The sequence below is a fragment of the Salvelinus namaycush genome, chromosome 25 (genome assembly GCF_016432855.1).
Source record: "Salvelinus namaycush isolate Seneca chromosome 25, SaNama_1.0, whole genome shotgun sequence".
Taxonomy (NCBI): Eukaryota; Metazoa; Chordata; class Actinopteri; order Salmoniformes; family Salmonidae; genus Salvelinus; species Salvelinus namaycush.
In genome coordinates this window covers 38,784,182-38,804,010 of record NC_052331.1, presented here as the reverse complement: position 1 = coordinate 38,804,010, position 19,829 = coordinate 38,784,182, and the positions used below count along the sequence as shown (strand labels likewise).

The 19,829-nt window shown below is 45.8% G+C and overlaps 1 long non-coding RNA gene across 2 annotated transcripts; it reads left to right on the top strand.

The window, feature by feature from the left end:
- The first annotated feature begins 5,625 nt into the window (after window positions 1-5,625).
- LOC120020263 lies at window positions 5,626-7,270 on the top strand. Of its 2 annotated transcripts, XR_005472425.1 has the most exons (4): window positions 5,626-5,982; window positions 6,059-6,146; window positions 6,465-6,588; window positions 6,685-7,270. It is a non-coding gene; the product is annotated as an uncharacterized LOC120020263 (long non-coding RNA). The 2 variants fall into 2 exon arrangements; XR_005472426.1 differs by lacking the exons at window positions 5,626-5,982; window positions 6,059-6,146 and adding an exon at window positions 6,180-6,297.
- The last annotated feature ends 12,559 nt before the right edge of the window (window positions 7,271-19,829 follow it).

The window sequence follows — 19,829 nt, the reverse complement described above, 5'->3', positions numbered from 1 at the left end:
TTACATCAAAGTTGGATCAGCCTGTAGTGTGGTTTTCCACTTTAATTTTGAGTGTGACTCCAAATCCAGACCTCCATGGGTTGATAAATTTGATTTCCATTGATAATTTTTGTGTGATTTTGTTGTCAGCACATTCAACTATGTAAAGAAAAAAGTATTTAATAAGAATATTTCATTCATTCAGATCTAGGATGTGTTATTTTAGTGTTCCCTTTATTTTTTTGAGCAGTGTACTTTTTTGGTTAATACATGACTCCATGTGTTATTTCATAGTTGACGTCTTCACTATTATTCTACAATGTAGAAAATAGTAAAAATAAAGAGAAATCCTTGAATGAGTAGGTGTTCTACAACTTTTGATCGCTTGTCTACATCCTAAACAGCTCGGATTGCTTAAGTTTCTTTCCATTCATAACTATTAATCCAACCCTTCCCCATTACTCTATTTCCAGGAGTACATAGGAATTGATGGGGTTGGTGAATACCTGGACAAGAGTCTGGTGAGGCTGCTGGAGGGGCCATGGATCTCCAATAGGCACATAGGAGATCATGGCTCTCTGGGAAAATCTTCCAGAGAGAGACAAGGCGGCTGTCTCCTTCCCCGAGAGGTTCCCGGAACTGAGTCCTGCAGGGGCGCTTAAAAAATTCAAAGTCCTCAACCGTGAAGGGGGAAGAGAGTATGAAATGGTACGTGCTGAACATTGTTCTAATCTCACACAAAGCCATGTGAGTGTATTTCTCATTAACGTGATGTTTCCCTTTTTCATCCAGCTCCCTGCTTGGCCAAGGCTCTGGACCTGCTCAGTGGCCCAACACCAGCAGGACAGTAGAGGCCATTTTCATTGAGTTGTGCCACAAACACCCTGCTGGCAAGACTGTGCTTGGGAACATGGTGCTGAGCAGCCCAAACCTGAAGATCCACACAACGCTGCAACTGTTCGAGGTCAACAAGTTGACCTTGACACAGTGTTACTGAAAACAATTACAATTATCACACAGGTACAACAATAGGATGTCCTCCATGGCGAGAGTGACCCTTCACCAGAGGATTCAGGCACCTTCCACGCTGCAGTCAGGAGCACACCACCGCTGCCAGCCCCGTCAACCAGCAGCACCTACTGTACCAGCTTCCAGAGGACAGAACGGGGCAGGCTACACAGCGTGGCAGGGCAGCCACTAGTCAGCCACTGCCACCCAGTGTGCCTACCACCTCCCTCCCTATAACTCCAGTCTTTCAAGACATGCACTCCTCTGCCCCCTCCTGCTGGTGGACCCAAGGTCTCCAGGACCACCGAATGGAGGAGGAGGAAGAGGCTGGAGTCTGGAAATAAAGTCAGGGCGCACAAGCCGTATGAAGGATACAACTGTTCTAAATGTGGCAAGCCTAAAACTTGTGAATTTGGACACTGAATGGAACTGTGCGATTCTGTGCCGCTACCTCTGGCGGCCAAATTGTGGAAGAGTGGCTGGAACTGGTGAGGTCCCAGAATGGTGCTAGCCAGGCCCAGAAAAACACTGACTGACTGGTGCATACATTGTGTTTGTAAATGTTATATCTTGTTCTTTTATGGCAATTATTCATTTTCAAATCACCTTAACTGCACAGTAGGTGTAGTAGACATGCTGTGTTGGGCACACATGACATTCCCTGTGACAATCAATAATAATTGAATACATTTTTTACTTAAAATCACTTTTTCTCCCTTGAAATTCATTCTGATTTATTTTCCCAACACAGCATGTCTACTACACCTACTGTACAGTTAAGGTGATTTGAAAATGAATAATTGCCATACAGCATGTAGTATGACTTCCGGGCTGGAGCGAGTAGTCGCACTTCGCTTCGCTCCACAGGCAATATTACATTTCATTACAGTACAACGGTTTGATTTGTTTGATCTGAGCAATTTTTCTTAGCTAGCTACATAGCCGTCTTTGTATCAAAGATAATTGTGTAGTTTAGAGTAATTATCGAGGTTAGCTAGCCAGCTATTTTCGTCCTTCTAACGTAGTCAACACTGCTAGCTAGCCAGCTAGCCAACTTCTACCGAATAGCAGCACTGTAGAAACTATTACATTACAACGGAACGACTTGATTAGTGTAGTGTTAGCTAGCTACATAGTTGTCTTTGCTGTCTTTGTATCTAAGATAATTGTGTAGTTTAGAGTAATTATCGAGGTTAGCTAGCCAGCTATTTTCGTCCGCCGCGCCGCCGTTCTCCTACCTAGTCAACAACTGCTAGCTAGCTAGTCAACTTCTACCGACTAGCAGCACTGTAGAAACTAATAATACATTACAACGGAACGATTTGATTAGTGTAGTGTTAGCTAGCTACATAGTTGTCTTTGCTGTCTTTGTATCTAAGATAATTGTGTAGTTTAGAGTAATTATCGAGGTTATCGAGGTTACCTAGCCAGTTAGAGGTTACCTAGCCAGCTGCACTTTCAAACAAAGTCAACAACGCAGCCACTGCTAGCTAGCCTACTTCACCAGCCAGCAGTACTGTATCATTTTAATCATTTTAGTCAATAAGATTTTTGCAACGTAAGCTTAACTTTCTGAACATTCGAGACGTGTAGTCCACTTGTCATTCCAATCTCCTTTGCATTAGCGTAGCCTCTTCTGTAGCCTGTCAACTATGTCTCTGTCTATCCCTGTTCTCTCCTCTCTGCACAGACCATACAAACGCTTCACACCGCGTGGCCGCTGCCACTCTAACCTGGTGGTCCCAGCGCGCACGACCCACGTGGAGTTCCAGGTCTCCGGCAGCCTCTGGAACTGCCGATCTGCGGCCAACAAGGCAGAGTTCATCTCAGCCTATGCTTCCTTCCAGTCCCTCGACTTCTTGGCACTGACGGAAACATGGATTACCACAGATAACACTGCTACTCCTACTGCTCTCTCCTCGTCTGCCCACGTGTTCTCGCACACCCCGAGAGCTTCTGGTCAGCGGGGTGGTGGCACTGGGATCCTCATCTCTCCCAAGTGGACATTCTCTCTTTCTCCCCTGACCCATCTGTCTATCGCCTCCTTTGAATTCCATGCTGTCACAGTTACCAGCCCTTTCAAGCTTAACATCCTTATCATTTATCGCCCTCCAGGTTCCCTTGGAGAGTTCATCAATGAGCTTGACGCCTTGATAAGTTCCTTTCCTGAGGATGGCTCACCTCTCACAGTTCTGGGTGACTAACCTCCCCACGTCTACCTTTGACTCATTCCTCTCTGCCTCCTTCTTTCCACTCCTCTCCTCTTTTGACCTCACCCTCTCACCTTCCCCCCCTACTCACAAGGCAGGCAATACACTTGACCTCATCTTTACTAGATGCTGTTCTTCCACTAATCTCATTGCAACTCCCCTCCAAGTCTCCGACCACTACCTTGTATCCTTTTCCCTCTCGCTCTCATCCAACACTTCCCACTCTGCCCCTACTCGGATGGTATCGCGCCGTCCCAACCTTCGCTCTCTCTCCCCCGCTACTCTCTCCTCTTCCATCCTATCATCTCTTCCCTCTGCTCAAACCTTCTCCAACCTATCTCCTGATTCTGCCTCCTCAACCCTCCTCTCCTCCCTTTCTGCATCCTTTGACTCTCTATGTCCCCTATCCTCCAGGCCGACTCGGTCCTCCCCTCCTGCTCCGTGGCTCGACGACTCATTGCGAGCTCACAGAACAGGGCTCCGGGCAGCCGAGCGGAAATGGAGGAAAACTCGCCTCCCTGCGGACCTGGCATCCTTTCACTCCCTCCTCTACATTTTCCTCTTCTGTCTCTGCTGCTAAAGCCACTTTCTACCACTCTAAATTCCAAGCATCTGCCTCTAACCCTAGGAAGCTCTTTGCCACCTTCTCCTCCCTCCTGAATCCTCATCCCCCCCCCCCCCCTCCCTCTCTGCGGATGACTTCGTCAACCATTTTGAAAAGAAGGTCGACGACATCCGATCCTCGTTTGCTAAGGCAAACGACACCGCTGGTTCTGCTCACACTGCCCTACCCTGTGCTTTGACCTCTTTCTCCCCTCTCTCCAGATGAAATCTCGCGTCTTGTGACGGCCGGCCGCCCAACAACCTACCCGCTTGACCCTATCCCCTCCTCTCTTCTCCAGACCATTTCCGGAGACCTCCCTTACCTCACCTCACTCATCCTTGACCGCTGGCTACGTCCCTTCCGTCTTCAAGAGAGCGAGAGTTGCACCCCTTCTGAAAAAACCTACACTCGATCCCTCCGATGTCAACAACTACAGACCAGTATCCCTTCTTTCTTTTCTCTCAAACTCTTGAACGTGCCGTCCTTGGCCAGCTCTCCTGCTATCTCTCTCAGAATGACCTTCTTGATCCAAATCAGTCAGGTTTCAAGACTAGTCATTCAACTGAGACTGCTCTTCTCTGTGTCACGGAGGCGCTCCGCACTGCTAAAGCTAACTCTCTCTCCTCTGCTCATCCTTCTAGACCTATCGGCTGCCTTTGATACTGTGAACCATCAGATCCTCCTCTCCACCCTCTGAGTTGGGCATCTCCGGCGCGGCCCACGCTTGGGTTGCGTCCTACCTGACAGGTCGCTCCTACCAGGTGGCGTGGCGAGAATCTGTCTCCGCACCACGTGCTCTCACCACTGGTGTCCCCCAGGGCTCTGTTCTAGGCCCTCTCCTATTCTCGCTATACACCAAGTCACTTGGCTCTGTCATATCCTCACATGGTCTCTCCTATCATTGCTATGCAGACGACACACAATTAATCTTCTCCTTTCCCCCTTCTGATAACCAGGTGGCGAATCACATCTCTGCATGTCTGGCAGACATATCAGTGTGGATGACGGATCACCACCTCAAGCTGAACCTCGGCAAGACGGAGCTGCTCTTCCTCCCGGGGAAGGACTGCCCGTTCCATGATCTCGCCATCACGGTCGACAACTCCATTGTGTCCTCCTCCCAGAGTGCTAAGAACCTTGGCGTGATCCTGGACAACACCCTGTCGTTCTCAACTAACATCAAGGCGGTGACCCGTTCCTGTAGGTTCATGCTCTACAACATTCGCAGAGTACGACCCTGCCTCACACAGGAAGCGGCGCAGGTCCTAATCCAGGCACTTGTCATCTCCCGTCTGGATTGCTGTTGGCTGGGCTCCCTGCCTGTGCCATTAAACCCCTACAACTCATCCAGAACGCCGCAGCCCGTCTGGTGTTCAACCTTCCCAAGTTCTCTCACGTCACCCCGCTCCTCCGCTCTCTCCACTGGCTTCCAGTTGAAGCTCGCATCCGCTACAAGACCATGGTGCTTGCCTACGGAGCTGTGAGGGGAACGGCACCTCCGTACCTTCAGGCTCTGATCAGGCCCTACACCCAAACAAGGGCACTGCGTTCATCCACCTCTGGCCTGCTCGCCTCCCTACCTCTGAGGAAGTACAGTTCCCGCTCAGCCCAGTCAAAACTGTTCGCTGCTCTGGCACCCCAATGGTGGAACAAACTCCCTCACGACGCCAGGTCAGCGGAGTCAATCACCACCTTCCGGAGACACCTGAAACCCCACCTCTTTAAGGAATACCTAGGATAGGATAAAGTAATCCTTCTACCCCCCCCCCCCTTAAAAGATTTAGATGCACTATTGTAAAGTGGTTGTTCCACTGGATATCATAAGGTGAATGCACCAATTTGTAAGTCGCTCTGGATAAGAGCGTCTGCTCTTATACTTATACTTTCATACACTTTATAAAGTTTAACAAATCAAAATACAAGTCAGTCAATTTTCTACTCAGTCAACAAAGACAAAAAATAAAAACAGTTTGTTTCTACTCAGACTTGAGATGGACAGCAGGGAGGCCAGCCCCCTACGACGCCCACTTATCTTTGATTGGTTGCTGCACACCTTCACTTGTTGAAGTTTGGGATAGTCCCAGTTTCCCAAGATCTACTACTGGATAGAGCTTTACAGAGGGCTGGCTTTGGGACTGTGACCAATGCAGTCTATAACTCCACAGATCATAAACAAAGAAGGTAACTTGTTATGCATCTGAATATTTGTTATCCACTTTTTTGTGTATCGGCTAATTATTTATTTTGGTTTTTACAGCTACATAGGCTGGATAAGGCAGCTTAACACCTTGCCTGGGACAAGAATGCGTGCTGTCCAACACCATATTTGGAAAAAGGATCAGCAGGTAAGGCCCAAAGGGCCCAGCTGGGGTGTGACAGAATAAAAAAGGCAGACGAGTGAAAGAGCACAGTGACATGCTGGAAAATACAAGGACCCACCTCCACACCTGAAATGTAGCCGTCCATGGTAGCTTCCAGTTCTTATATTTAAAAAAGGTCAATTAAAATTAGTTCAATCTTAAACAATACAACTTAAGTTCAAAGAAAAACAATTACCCCCAAAAATATGCTTTGTTCAAATAACATGTAACAATAATAATTCAAATAATCAACATTGTGTGGTGTGTTCAATAAGACACTAATGCCCGTTTGTCCCTCTGTAGACAAGAAACCGATACCAGCTCAAACCGGAAGGTTGTTAACCCCCCCACACCTGAAATTCAGCCATCCATGTTGGCCCCCAGTTCTGAACAGGCGGTGCGGTGCCCCCCGTCCCCCACCCCAAAGGTGAGTTCTCTTAAATTCACATTTGTGTGCTTGACTATAGCAATTTTATTTTGTGCGATGTGTTTAATAAGCCACTACCTGTGTGTCCCTCTGTAGACAAGAACCTGAAGCCAGCTCCATCCAGAAGCAACAACGGGGCCTGGAGGACAGCTAAGCAGCAACAAGCAACCCCCCTAATGCTAGAGTTGCTGCTGCTTCCACCCTTGTAAAAAGCCTGACCAGATCCACAGATGATGAGAATTGCAAAAGGCTGGTCATGAACCTGTCAGGAAAGGAGGTTACCTGTTGCTTTCCCCTGCAGGATATGTGGCAAGCCTAAAAGAAAAACAATTTGGCCACAGCTAGTGCAGGGGACAGCAGGGGGAGGCAAAACTGTTGTGGAGTGGCTGAATGAGAAGAGGGCCTCGTCATCTCAGAGAGACCTCAGATGCAGAGCTGGTCGTTATGGCCATAGAAGTTGAAAACTGTAATGTTAATAACTGATATATTTAAATCAAGTTTTGGATTCTGACAGACAACCTTTTGTAACGTAACCTCATTTTTGTTAATATTTAAAATATGACAAAGGAAGGTACATTGGGTAAGGTAAGTTTGAGTGAGAAACTCCATGTCAATGTACAGTTGAAGTCGGAAGTATACATACACTTAGGTTGGAGTCATTAAAACTCATTTTTCAACCACTCCACAAATTTCGGGAAGTCGGTTAGGACATCTACTTTGTGCATGACACAAGTAATTTCTCCAACAATTGTTTACAGAGATTATTCCAGTGGGTCAGAACTTGACATACACTAAGTTGACTGTGCCTTTAAACAGCTTGGAAAATTCCAGAAAATGATGTCATGGCTTTAGAAGCTTCTGATAAGGTAATAGACATCATTTTCAGTCAATTGGAGGTGTACCTGTGGATGTAATTCAAGGCCTACCTTCAAACTCAGTGCCTCTTTGCTTGACATCATGGGGAAATCAGCCAAGACCTCAGAAAAAAATGGTAGACCTCCACAAGTCTGGTTCATCCTTGGGAGAAATTTCCAAATGCCTGAAGGTACCATGTTCATCTGTACAAACAATAGTACACAAGTATAAACACCATGGGACCACACAGCCGTCAGAAAGGAGACGCGTTTTGTCTCCTCGAGATGAACTTAATTTGGTGCGAAAGTGCATATCAATCCCAGAACAGCAGCAAAGGACCGTGTGAAGATGCTGGAGGAAACAGGTACAAAAGTATCTATATCCACAGTAAAACAAGTCCTATATCAAGAGCAAGGAAGAAGCCGCTGCTCCAAAACCGCCATAAAAAAGCCAGACTACGGTTTGCAACTACACCTGGGGACAAAGATCATACTTTTTGGAGAAATGTCCTCTGGTCTGATGAAACAAAAAATAGAACTGTTTGGCCATAATGACCATCGCAAAATGGCTTAAGGACAACAAAGTCAAGGTATTGGAGTGGCCATCACAAAGCCCTGACCTCAAGCCTATAGAAAACTTGTGGGCAGAACTGAAAAAGCATGTGCGAGCAAGGAGGCCTACAAACCTGACTCAGTTACACCAGCTCTGTCAGGAGGAATGGGCAAAAATTCACCCAATGTATTGTGGGAAGCTTGTGGAAGACTACCTGAAACGTTTGACCCAAGTTAAACAATTTAAAGGCAATGCTACCAAATACTAATTGAGTGAATGAAAACTTCTGACCCACTGGGAATGTGACGAAATAAATAAAAGCTGAAATAAAATCTCTACTATTATTCTGACATTTCACATTCTTAAAATATAGTGGTGATCCTAACTGACCTAAAACAGGGAATTCTTACTCGGATTAAATGTCAGGAATTGTGAAAAACTGAGTTTAAATGTATTTGGCTAAGGTGTATGTAAACTTCCGACTTCAACTGTACATTTTTAGGATTGTGTGTTTTGTATCGTTAGATATTACTGCATTATTGGAGCTAGAAACCAACATTCTGCTGCACCTGCGATAACATGTGTATGTGGCAAACTAATTTGCTAACCAACTGCTGATGGACAACCAAATCTTTAAATTTCCCCTTGTGTATTTTACTATTCTAACACGAAGTGACTGTTAAAATAATTATCAATGGTCGGTGGACCCCTAGCTACTGCTTATGTCGATTATGCCTGCAGCCCACTGTGGTTTTGAGTCATAGCGCAATTCCAACCTCCCTGGAAGTAATCTATGATTGGGCAAGTCATGTACTTGGAAATTATCATTTACGGGGGTATGGTTCTATTTTTTCAACTAATGTAATTTACTTTCAATCCATGTCAAATTCTGGATACTGATTATTTCCATTCAAAATGAAGTTAGATGTAGAATGTAAACAGGTCTCAATTTAATTCTGAATGGACCCCAATCTGGCTATGTCAACTTTTTGAAGCACTAGGGGACATTTTTTCATATAGTTAGCCGTTAACTGCCTGGAAAACTCGTCCTAAATGTCATCGCCATACTTATCCCAAAGTCATTTTCCTTATCAGAATGCCGATAAGAAAGAGGGCCCCAACTTTTGATGACATTGCCTCAGTTGTTAAAAAGGCTAGGCCTCTCACCAGACTAAGTTACAGCAGCGGGCTACGATCAGGAAAATTGATTATTTTCTGTGCTGGTCATTGAACTGGAAAGGTCAAACACCCGCAGCTTTCGTTCGCAACCCCCCCCCCCCCCCCCCCCCCGTCTCCCAGATTGCCCCAACACTACCCCAGCAAGTATACACCACACGCCTGCTGCCTTGAACACCAGCACAAGCAGCTGAAATTCTAACGGTTGAACCCACTAACGTATCCCACCTTCCACCCCAAGCCTGGAGACAATGTTTGCGGGTAGTTCCTCGTCATGTGAGGACTGGAAGGCGGAGCAAAAGCAATGGATTCAAAAGGGATCCCAGTCTTCCTCGCTGTTCACCAAAACTAAGGGTGCGGTACTATGCAGGGAAGGAAGCACCAGGGCTCCAACAAAGGGAGTACGAGTTGCTGCATCAGCCTCATACTGTGCCAACACACTAGTTTAGTTTCCACTGTCCCCTACACCCACGGCAACAGCAGCAAGCAAGGGATTTCATCCGATCAGCTCCCTCAATTATAGAGATGTCCAGGCGAAAGACTGAAACACCTGGCAAAGTATACTCATGACCAATAACCCACCACCACCCCCAAATGCATCATTCATACCAGTGTACCAACCTCGCAACTTGGCACAAGTGAAGAAAACAATTCGTCAAGCAAGGGACGTCACTGTTTTGGACCGGGATGAGTTGGTGGCAACACATATGGGTGACATTCTCCCCGAATTTGTCACCCATATGGAGACTCGACCCGCAACCCTTCTGGTGGTGGCAGTACCAGAAATGGTTGAAGAGGCCAAGGCAGTCATTAAAAGCAAATACTTTTCACTATGACACCACGTTTGACCTGGGCAATTATGTTTCACCCCTTGTTTTCCGTCATGTAGCGTTTCAAGAGGCGCCTCGAAATCAAGGAGTGACTACGAATGCACACTGGAGTGTGTGTGTGTGTCCACTGGCGCCCTGATTTCGAGGCTTATTTCCATCAGTCGCTGTCCGACGCAATGGACAAAGTGCGCAAATTGTGCAAAACAGCTTGGGCATCCAGTCAGATGGAATTACCAACAACTGCTCAGAGAACTTCAATGGTGTCCTCAAGGCATTGGTTGGATGGAAGGTCAGAGTAAGTAAACCAATGTATCTACTCTACCAACTCCAAACCAATGCCTTGAGGGAAGTGCTGGGGGGGCTACTGTAGCCTAGGGAATTTCCACCTGACCGCTGAGTGCCATGAGCAATTTTCCATCGGAGGACGACATGGTGTCCTTTGCAGAAGGCATCCAGTCCTGTGTGGCACGGGAAAAGGTTGACGTGCTGAAACTGGAGCGGAGGTCTTGTCCAAGATGATTGTGGCAAGAGGACGAATCGTCCTGGTGCCAAGCACCCAATCATTCCTCTACCAGGGCTTCTCAGACAAGCAGCACGTCATTGCCAACAGAGACGTGCTCCTGCTCTGCATCGGACAGTGCCCAGAAGTGTCCACCGACTGGCAGCTGTACTGGCCTTTGACAGAAGTGTGGACAGTCCTATGCCAATAAAGCTGAGGATAAGGCATCTGGGCGCAAAATGCTCTGGCCATAAGTGTGCCACCAAGGAGCATGTCCAGACAGCCGCCAAACGCCAGGAAGAACAAGCTACCGTTGATCAACAGGTCCGTCTTATTTTGGTATGTCAAAATGTTGACCATTTTACTAAGCCATGTGGTCCTCATGGGTTTTATGTATATCTGTGAACCCTAAATGCAGTACTGTCCCAAACTGACCTGTCACCATTATTCAATAGGGTGACCAATTCCAACACTGTCTGAGAAACACTCCAGCAGGGATGACGAATTGGAGAATAGAGTAAGTGGAATGTGACTGTTACATTCTGCATGTTTTCCTACTACATGTTGATCATCTGTACAGTCAGACAGTTGACACCATTGTTATTACCATAATGTTTGTATAGGTGAAACTGTGGGCAATGTCAGATGGTGTGGACAGGGCAACCGCAAGGATTTTGTTGGAGGAAACCGTTGCCATTCTGCACCTTCAGGACTTCCTTACGTTGAAGTCCAATGAGTGGCTTAGTGGGGAGGTATGTTCAGGTCGCCCACATGTTATGGTTGAATTGTATGACATTGGCCATGGTTGCAGTTGGTATGAAGTACAATTAGACTGTATTGCCTGGGCATCATGTCAACTTTGACCAACCATATGCCATGCTGCTTTAGGTAATTGTGTCACGCCCTGACCTTATAGCCGTTTTATGTCTCTATTTGGTAAGGTCAGGGTGTGATTTGGGACGGACATTCTGTTTGTTTCTATGTTTTGGCCGGGTATGGTTCTCAATCAGGGACAGCTGTCTATCGTTGTATCTGATTGGGAATCCTACTTAGGCAGCCTTTTTTCCCCCTTTTGGTAGTTGTGGATAGTTGTCTTCGTTTGTGCATGTATAGCCTTACGGAGCTTCACGTTCGTTTTTGTTTTGTTGGCGACATTTGCAAAATAAAGAAATGTACGCTCACCACGCTGCACCTTGGTCCATTCCATACGACGATCGTGACATATTGACATTGACATAAGTGAAAAGAGATGATTTTATTATGGATCACGTTCTGGCAGGGAATATCCTGCATGGAGATAAGGTGGTGAGGTAAATGAATGTCCGCAGAGTTGCTTTTGTGTCATGGTTCTAAATAAGAGGCTAGAGGGGTCAATGTGTGGAGAGCTGCCACCTTCCTGACAAAAGATGGCCTGCCACACCATGTAAATGTATCTTCATTCCTCTTCCTGTAGACCAGTCTGGAGCAGCACAGTTGCTTGATTGGAGCTTGCAATGTGGCAAACTACCACTGGATACTCTTGGTAAGCTGCACAAGATGGACCATTTAGTGAGAGATTAGATGTTATGATTGAGGCCATTTTGATATACTGACTTGGTATTACTGCTTGCATTTAGTATGTCCATCGCAGGACCCACTCTGCCATTGTCGTGGACCCTACTGGTTGCCCTAACGCGGAGTGCCATATGAGCGAGAACCTTGTCATGCACGGTAAATCTGGTGTTGTAAAAATACTTGAAAGTAGTTTTTGGGGTATTGATTTGACAACTTTTACTTTACTACATTCCTAAAGAAAATAATGTAGTTTTTACTCTATACATTTTCCCTGGCAACAAAGTCATGGTTACATTTTGAATGCTTAGCAGGACAGGAAAATGTTAGAAAGTATGCACCTCTAGTTTGCTTAATATAATATGAAATTATTTATCATTTAACTTTTACGTTTTGTTACTTAAGTATATTTAAAACCAAACACTGACTTTCAGTTTTACATTTTCTATTAACGCATCTTTACTTTTACTCAAGTATGATCCACAGATCTTCATTGTAAAGGGTTTAAACACTGTTTCCCATGCTTGTTCAATGAACCATTAATGAATATGCAACTGTGGAACGGTCGTTAAGACACTAACAGCTTAGACGGTAGGCAATTAAGGTCACAGTTATGAAAACTTAGGACACTAAAGAGGCCTTTCTACTGACTTTGAAAAACACAAAGAAGCCCAGGGTCCCTGCTCATCTGCATGAACGTGAAGGAGGCATGAGGACTGCAGATGTGGCCAGGGCAATAAATTGCAATGTCCGTACTGTGGAGACACCTAAGACAGTGCTACAGGGAGACAAGACGGACAGCTGATCGTCCTCGCAGTGGCAGACCACGTGTTACACCTGTACAGGATTGGTACATCCGAACATCACACCTGCGGGACATGTACAGGATGGCAACAACTGCCCGAGTTACTCTCCATCAGTGCTCAGACTGTCTGAGGGCTTGTAGGCCTGTTGTAAGGCAGGTCTTCACCAGACATCACCGGCAACAACGTCACCTATGGGCACAAACCAACTGCTCTTAAATGCAAGTAAAACTAAATGCATGCTCTTCAACCGATCGATGCCCGCACCTGCCCGCCCATCCAGCATCACTACTCTGGACGGTTCTGACTTAGAATATGTGGACAGCTACAAATACCTAGGTGTCTGGCTAGACTGTAAACTCTCCTTCCAGACTCACATTAAAGCATCTCCAATCCTAAATTAAATCTAGAATCGGCTTCCTATTTCGCAGCAAAGCATCCTTCACTCATGCTGCTAAAACTGACCATCCTACCGATCCTCGACTTCGGCGATGTCATTTACAAAATAGCCTCCAACTCTACTCAACAAATTGGATGCAGTCGATCACAGTGCATCTGTTTTGTAACCAAAGCCCCATATACTACCCACCATTGCAACCTGTACGCTCTCGTTGTCTGGCCCTCGCTTCATACTGGTCGCCAAACCCACTGGCTCCAGGTCATCTACAAGTCTCCTCAAGGTAAAGCCCCGCCTTATCTCAGCTCACTGGTCACCATAGCAGCACCCACCCGTAGCATGCGCTCCATCAGGTATATGTCACTAGTCACCCCCGAAGCCAATTCCTCCTTTGGCCGCCTTTCCTTCCAGTTCTCTGCTGCCAATGACTGGAACAAACTGCAAAAATCACTGAAGCTGGAGACTCATATCTCCCTTACTAGCTTTAAGCACCAGCTGTCAGAACAGCTCACAGATCACTGCACATAGCCCATTGTCACGTTCTGACCTTTATTTCCTTTGTTTTGTCTTTATTTAGTATGGTCAGGGCGTGAGTTGGGGTGGGCAGTCTGTTTTTCTATGTTGGGGTTTTGTGTTCGGCCTGGTATGATTCTCAGAGGCAGCTGTCAATCGTTGTCCCTGATTGAGAATCATACTTAGGTAGCCTGGGTTTCACTTTTGGTTTGTGGGTGTTTTTCTTCCGTGTCAGTGTTTGTCTCCACACAGTACTGTTTCGTGTGTTTTGTTTAGTGTTCTGAGTTTAATTAAAAACATCATCATGAACACTTACTACGCTGCGCTTTGGTCCTCCTCTTTCTCCCGAAGACGATCGTTACACCCATCTGTAAATAGCCCATCTAACTACCCCATACTGTATTTATTTATCTTGCTCCTTTGCACTCCAGTATCTCTACTTGCACATTCATCTTCTGCATATCAATCACTCGTGTTTAATTGGTATATTGTAATTCCTTTGCCACCATGGCCTATTTATTGCCTTACTTCATTTGCACACACTGTATTTAGACTTTTTCAACTGTATGTTTGACTATTCCATGTTTAACTGTTGTATGTGTCAAACTGCTTTGCTTTATTCTTGGCCAGGTCGCAGTTGTAAATCAGAACTTGTTCTCAACTAGCCTACCTGGTTAAATATAGGTGATTTAAAAAATAAATAAAGCCACATATAGATCATGTTTGTTATTTGTTTTCTTCAGTACGGCAGCGCCAAAATGCAGGTGTTTCAGCCTAGCACACTGCTTTCTGTGGTGGGGCAAGCCAACTGAAGCCAACTGAAAATAGAGCGTTGCGGCGTGATTGGCTCAGTGTTCTGTCACTCATGGGGACACTACGTCACCGCCAAGTCTAAGGGTAGAGCTAGAACATTTTAGCCCCCTGGGTACTGCCAGAGAGTTACATTTGAAGTGCCAATCCAAGAAGGCTCAAGGTCATTGGCCACAGACATAACGTGATTCAACATGCTTTTATTGGACTGATCATGTCAACATCTTAGCCAGCAGTCATCATCATGAATCAAGTCGACAATCTACTGGCAAATCCTTTTCAAACCTTGTCATATAGATAAAATGTATCGGTGCTCGTCGGCCATCAATATTACACAAGTTGGAAATTGCAAATTCAACCATGAGAGGTTTGGAAGGAATCAGTGACAGTGGCTAACGTTAACTGCAAGCATTGCAAAGGAATCACTAGCCAGCTATTCAGTGGAGCCAAATCTGGGATTAAGGGGCTTATTTCCAAGTTTAATAATGATAAACATTGGCCATGCTGTCAATGTAGCTTGATTTGTGCTGCGTTCAAAACAACTTAACCCGGAACTGCGAAAACTTGACTTCAGTGAGTTGAAGACAACTGGGAAGTCGGGAATAAAGAAGCTCCGACTGGGAAAATACGTTTTGAACGGTCACCCAACTCTGAATTTTAAATCCGGCATCTTTCTAGAGCTACGACCTGAAGATCAATGACGTCATCGTGATTCAACCTTGTTTTTGTCAGAGTTCAGTTGTTTTGAAAACACCATAAATCCAGAGAATGCCAGACTGTGACGATTTGCCCATGAAGGACCGCAGCACCATCGACCTGTTCAAGTGAGCACAGCACAACAAGGTGAGTCCAAGAATGTATTGACCGTCTCCTAAAGTTGATTCAGCTGCGGGATCGGGGCACCACCAGTACAGAGCATGCTCAGCAATGGCAGGTGTGAGTGCATCTACACGTAATGGCAGGTGTGAGTGCATCTGCACGCACAGTGAGGCGAAGACTATTGAAGGATGGCAGCAAAGAAGCCACTTCTCTCCAGGAAAAACATCAGGGACAGACTGATATTCTGCAAAAGGTACAGGGAGTGGACTGCTGAGGACTGGGACAAAGACATGTTCTCTGATGAATCCTCTTTTTGATTGTTTGGGGCATCCGGAAAATAGCTTGTCCGGAGAAGACAAGGTGAGCGCTACCATCCGTCCGGTGTCATGCCAACAGTAAAGCATCCTGAGACCATTCATGTGTGGGGTTGCTTCTCAGCCAAGGGAGTGGGCTCACTCACAATTTTGCCAAAGAACACAGCCATGAATAAAAAATGGTACCAACACATCCTCCGAGAGCAACTTCTCCCAACTATCCAGGAACAGTTTGGCGACGAACAATGCCTTTTCTAGCATGATGGCGCACCTTGCCATAAGACAAAAGTGATAACTAAGTGGCTCGGGGAACAAAACATTGATATTTTGGGTCCATGGCCAGGAAACTCCAAAGACCTTAATCCCATTGAGAACTTGTGGTCAATCCTCAAGAGGCGGGTGGACAAACAAAACCCCACAAACTCCAAGCATTGATTATGCAAGGATGTGGCCCAGAAGTTAATTGACAGCATGCCAGGGCGGATTGCAGAGGTCTTGAAAAAGAATTGTCAACACTGCAAATGTTGACTCTTTGCATCAACTTCATGTAATTGTCAATAAAAGTCTTTGACACTTATGAAATGCTTGTAATTATACTTCAGTATTCCATAGTAACATCTGACAAAAATATCTAAAGACACTGAAGAAGCAAACTTTGTGAATATTAATATTTGTGTCATTCTCAAAACATTTGGCCACGACTGTACTTATTGTTGGTTTGTTATTCAAGGCATCTTGGTCCAGCAGTCACAGCATTTTTGGGGCAGCGTTCGGTGGCCCCAGCCAAAACTGCAGTCGATGGTGTTGAAGATCTTGGCCTCGAAGAATGCAGTTCCAAGTAAGTGTCTACACACTGGAGCATTGTAATGAGATAAAAGGTTGTCAAAAAATGTATCTCATACTCTGTCTGGCTGGCTGTCTGCTTCCTGAACAGCTCTGTGATCTAAACTAGCTGGGCAGCACACGGGACAGCAGCGTGGGCAATGAATACAGCCAGGTGCTCATTACAGTCCTCACCGACAGCGCTATAGTAGAGCTCGAGTGGCACCTCCCAAGCGGCTCTATGTCGACCGGGACTGCTGCAACCTGATGGGCAAGGAGAAGACGGCAGGCATGTTCAGCCAGTGGCAGGAGCTCATCGTCCAACAGGATGTGTGGCACCTAATCCGTCGTTTTGCTGGGGGAGTGACCACAGAGAAACATCCTCTGTATGCTCTCTTTATGTAGCGGCTCCCCTTCTGCATATTGTAGCGCCTGCGGGAGGCCAAGCGAGGGGAGCCACATCAACGGGGCTCAGCGATGCCCAGGTGATGAAGAGGTTCAGCTCCAAGGAGATGGCTCGGTACTGTCGTCGCCACACACACCCGGGGCGGAGGAGACCAAGAGGCTCCTGGAGACATCACGGGCATCCTGGACCAGGCCATCTGGCAGACCCAGAGACGACAGCTGGTCTGCATTCAGGACCCCCCTGGTGTCAGCCTCTAGACCAACAAGAGCAAGGACGTGACCAAGGGAGAGTTCATCCTGCCTGGCTTTCGCTGCGCACGTGGATCCACATCCCTGGTATGTTGAAATGGGTCTCTTTTTTTGCTGTCTCTGTTTAAGGGGAACTCATTGGGGTTGAGTATCTGTTCTCCCAGACCGATGGTGACCAGAAGCTGGAGTCCAACCTCGGAAAGGACCCAGATGTCCCACCTGATCAGTTTGAGAAAGTAGAGGACAACCTGGGAGAGCTGGATGAGGAGGATAACCCCACCATCTCCTTGCAAGGCCTCGATGAGTCTCCCACCACTCAGGAAGGCTGCAGAGTGAAGGAAAAGCAGCCAACAAGTGCTCAGCATATATGTGGGAACTCCTTCGAGACTGTTGGAAAAGCATTCCAGGTGAAGTTGGTTGAGAGAATGCCAAGAGTGTGCAAAGCTGTCATCAAGGCAAAGGGTGGCTATTTGAAGAACCTCAAACAAGTCAAAATATATTTAACACTTTTTTGGTTAATACATGACTCCATGTGTTATTTCATAGTTGATGTCTTCACTATTATTCTACAATGTAGAAAATAGTAAAAATAAAGAGAAATCCTTGAATGAGTAGGTGTTCGACAACTTTTGATCGCTAGTCTACATCCTAAACAGCTCGGATTGCTTAAATTGCTTTCCTTTCATAACTATTAATCCAACCCTTCCCCATTACTCTTCTATTTCCAGGAGTACATAGGAATTGGTGAATACCTGGACAAGAGTCTGGTGAGGCTGCTGGAGGGGCCATATACAGTGGGGCAAAAAAGTATTTAGTCAGCCACCAATTGTGCAAGTTCTCCCACTTAAAAAGATGAGGCCTGTAATTTTCATCATAGGTACACTTCAACTATGACAGACAAAATGAGAAAAAAAATTCCAGAAAATCACATTGTAGGATTTTTTATGAATTTATTTGCAAATTATGGTGGAAAATAAGTATTTGGTCACCTACAAACAAGCAAGATTTCTGGCTCTTACAGACCTGTAACTTCTTCTTTAAGAGGCTCCTCTGTCCTCCACTCGTTACCTGTATTAATGGCACCTGTTTGAACTTGTTATCAGTATAAAAGACACCTGTCCACAACCTCAAACAGTCACACTCCAAACTCCACTATGGCCAAGACCAAAGAGCTGTCAAAGGACACCAGAAACAAAATTGTAGACCTGCACCAGGCTGGGAAGACTGAATCTGCAATAGGTAAGCAGCTTGGTTTGAAGAAATCAACTGTGGGAGCAATTATTAGGAAATGGAAGACATACAAGACCACTGATAATCTCCCTCGATCTGGGGCTCCACGCAAGATCTCACCCCGTGAGCAAAAACCCCAGAACCACACGGGGGGACCTAGTGAATGACCTGCAGAGAGCTGGGACCAAAGTAACAAAGCCTACCATCAGTAACACACTACGCCGCCAGGGACTCAAATCCTGCAGTGCCAGACGTGTCCCCCTGCTTAAGCCAGTACACGTCCAGGCCCGTCTGAAGTTTGCTAGAGAGCATTTGGATGATCCAGAAGAAGATTGGGAGAATGTCATATGGTCAGATGAAACCAAAATAGAACTTTTTGGTAAAAACTCAACTTGTCGTGTTTGGAGGACAAAGAATGCTGAGTTGCATCCAAACACCACCATACCTACTGTGAAGCATGGGGGTGGAAACATCACAGTATCTCCAATAGGCACATTGGAAGATTTTCCCAGAGAGCCATGATCTCCTAGAGAGAGACAAGGCGGCTGTCTCCTTCCCCGAGAGGTTCCTGGAACAGAGTCCTGCAGGGGCGCTTCAAAAATTCAAGACCTCAACCGTGAAGGGGGAAGAGAGTATGAAATGGTACGTGCTGCACATCGCACTAACTCACTTCACACAAAGCCATGAGTGTATTTCATTAACTTCTTAGGGCTGCAAGCCCGATGCCGGTACAACATCCGGGGAAATTTCATAATGACTAACTAATATACAACGTCGTCGTAACATGAAACATTCTTGAAAATGCAAGTGTCTTACATGCTTCAAAAGATTAGAATCTTGGTAATCAAACTACGTTTTCCGATTTAAAACGGCTATTAGAGAACAAATGCCATGGTTTTGTTTGAGAAGAGCGAACAACAAACATTTTCCGCCATGACAGGTTTGACAAATTCACATCTGAAGGTAAAATTATGACTTACATTCTGATATCTTGCTCTTATTTCTCTTCCCGAGGGTCCCAGTGATCAAACAAAGTGCCGTTTTCTTTGATAAAATCCATTTTTGTAGTCTAAAATGAAACACTTAGGATAACGTTTGCCTCGCGATTTCCATCTCTATCAACTTTTTACGGCGCATTCGACGCAATAACATACAGTAAACAATCGTTTATCTAGTCATGGTTGGTTTCATTGTAATCCTCTGGATGTTTGCAACCCAGCCAGACGTAACTGTTTTTTTTGCGGTGAGTATTGACCGAAGTGAGCTGATTTGACGACAACAAGCAATGACATGTTTGCGCACCAGTAATACTGGCGAAGCGTCGTTGATTGACTGTATTTCTGCCCAATGACCACAGATCTTCTTGAAATCTAGCTGGATCGATAGCCAATGAGTAGAGGTAAATGCCAGTATGTG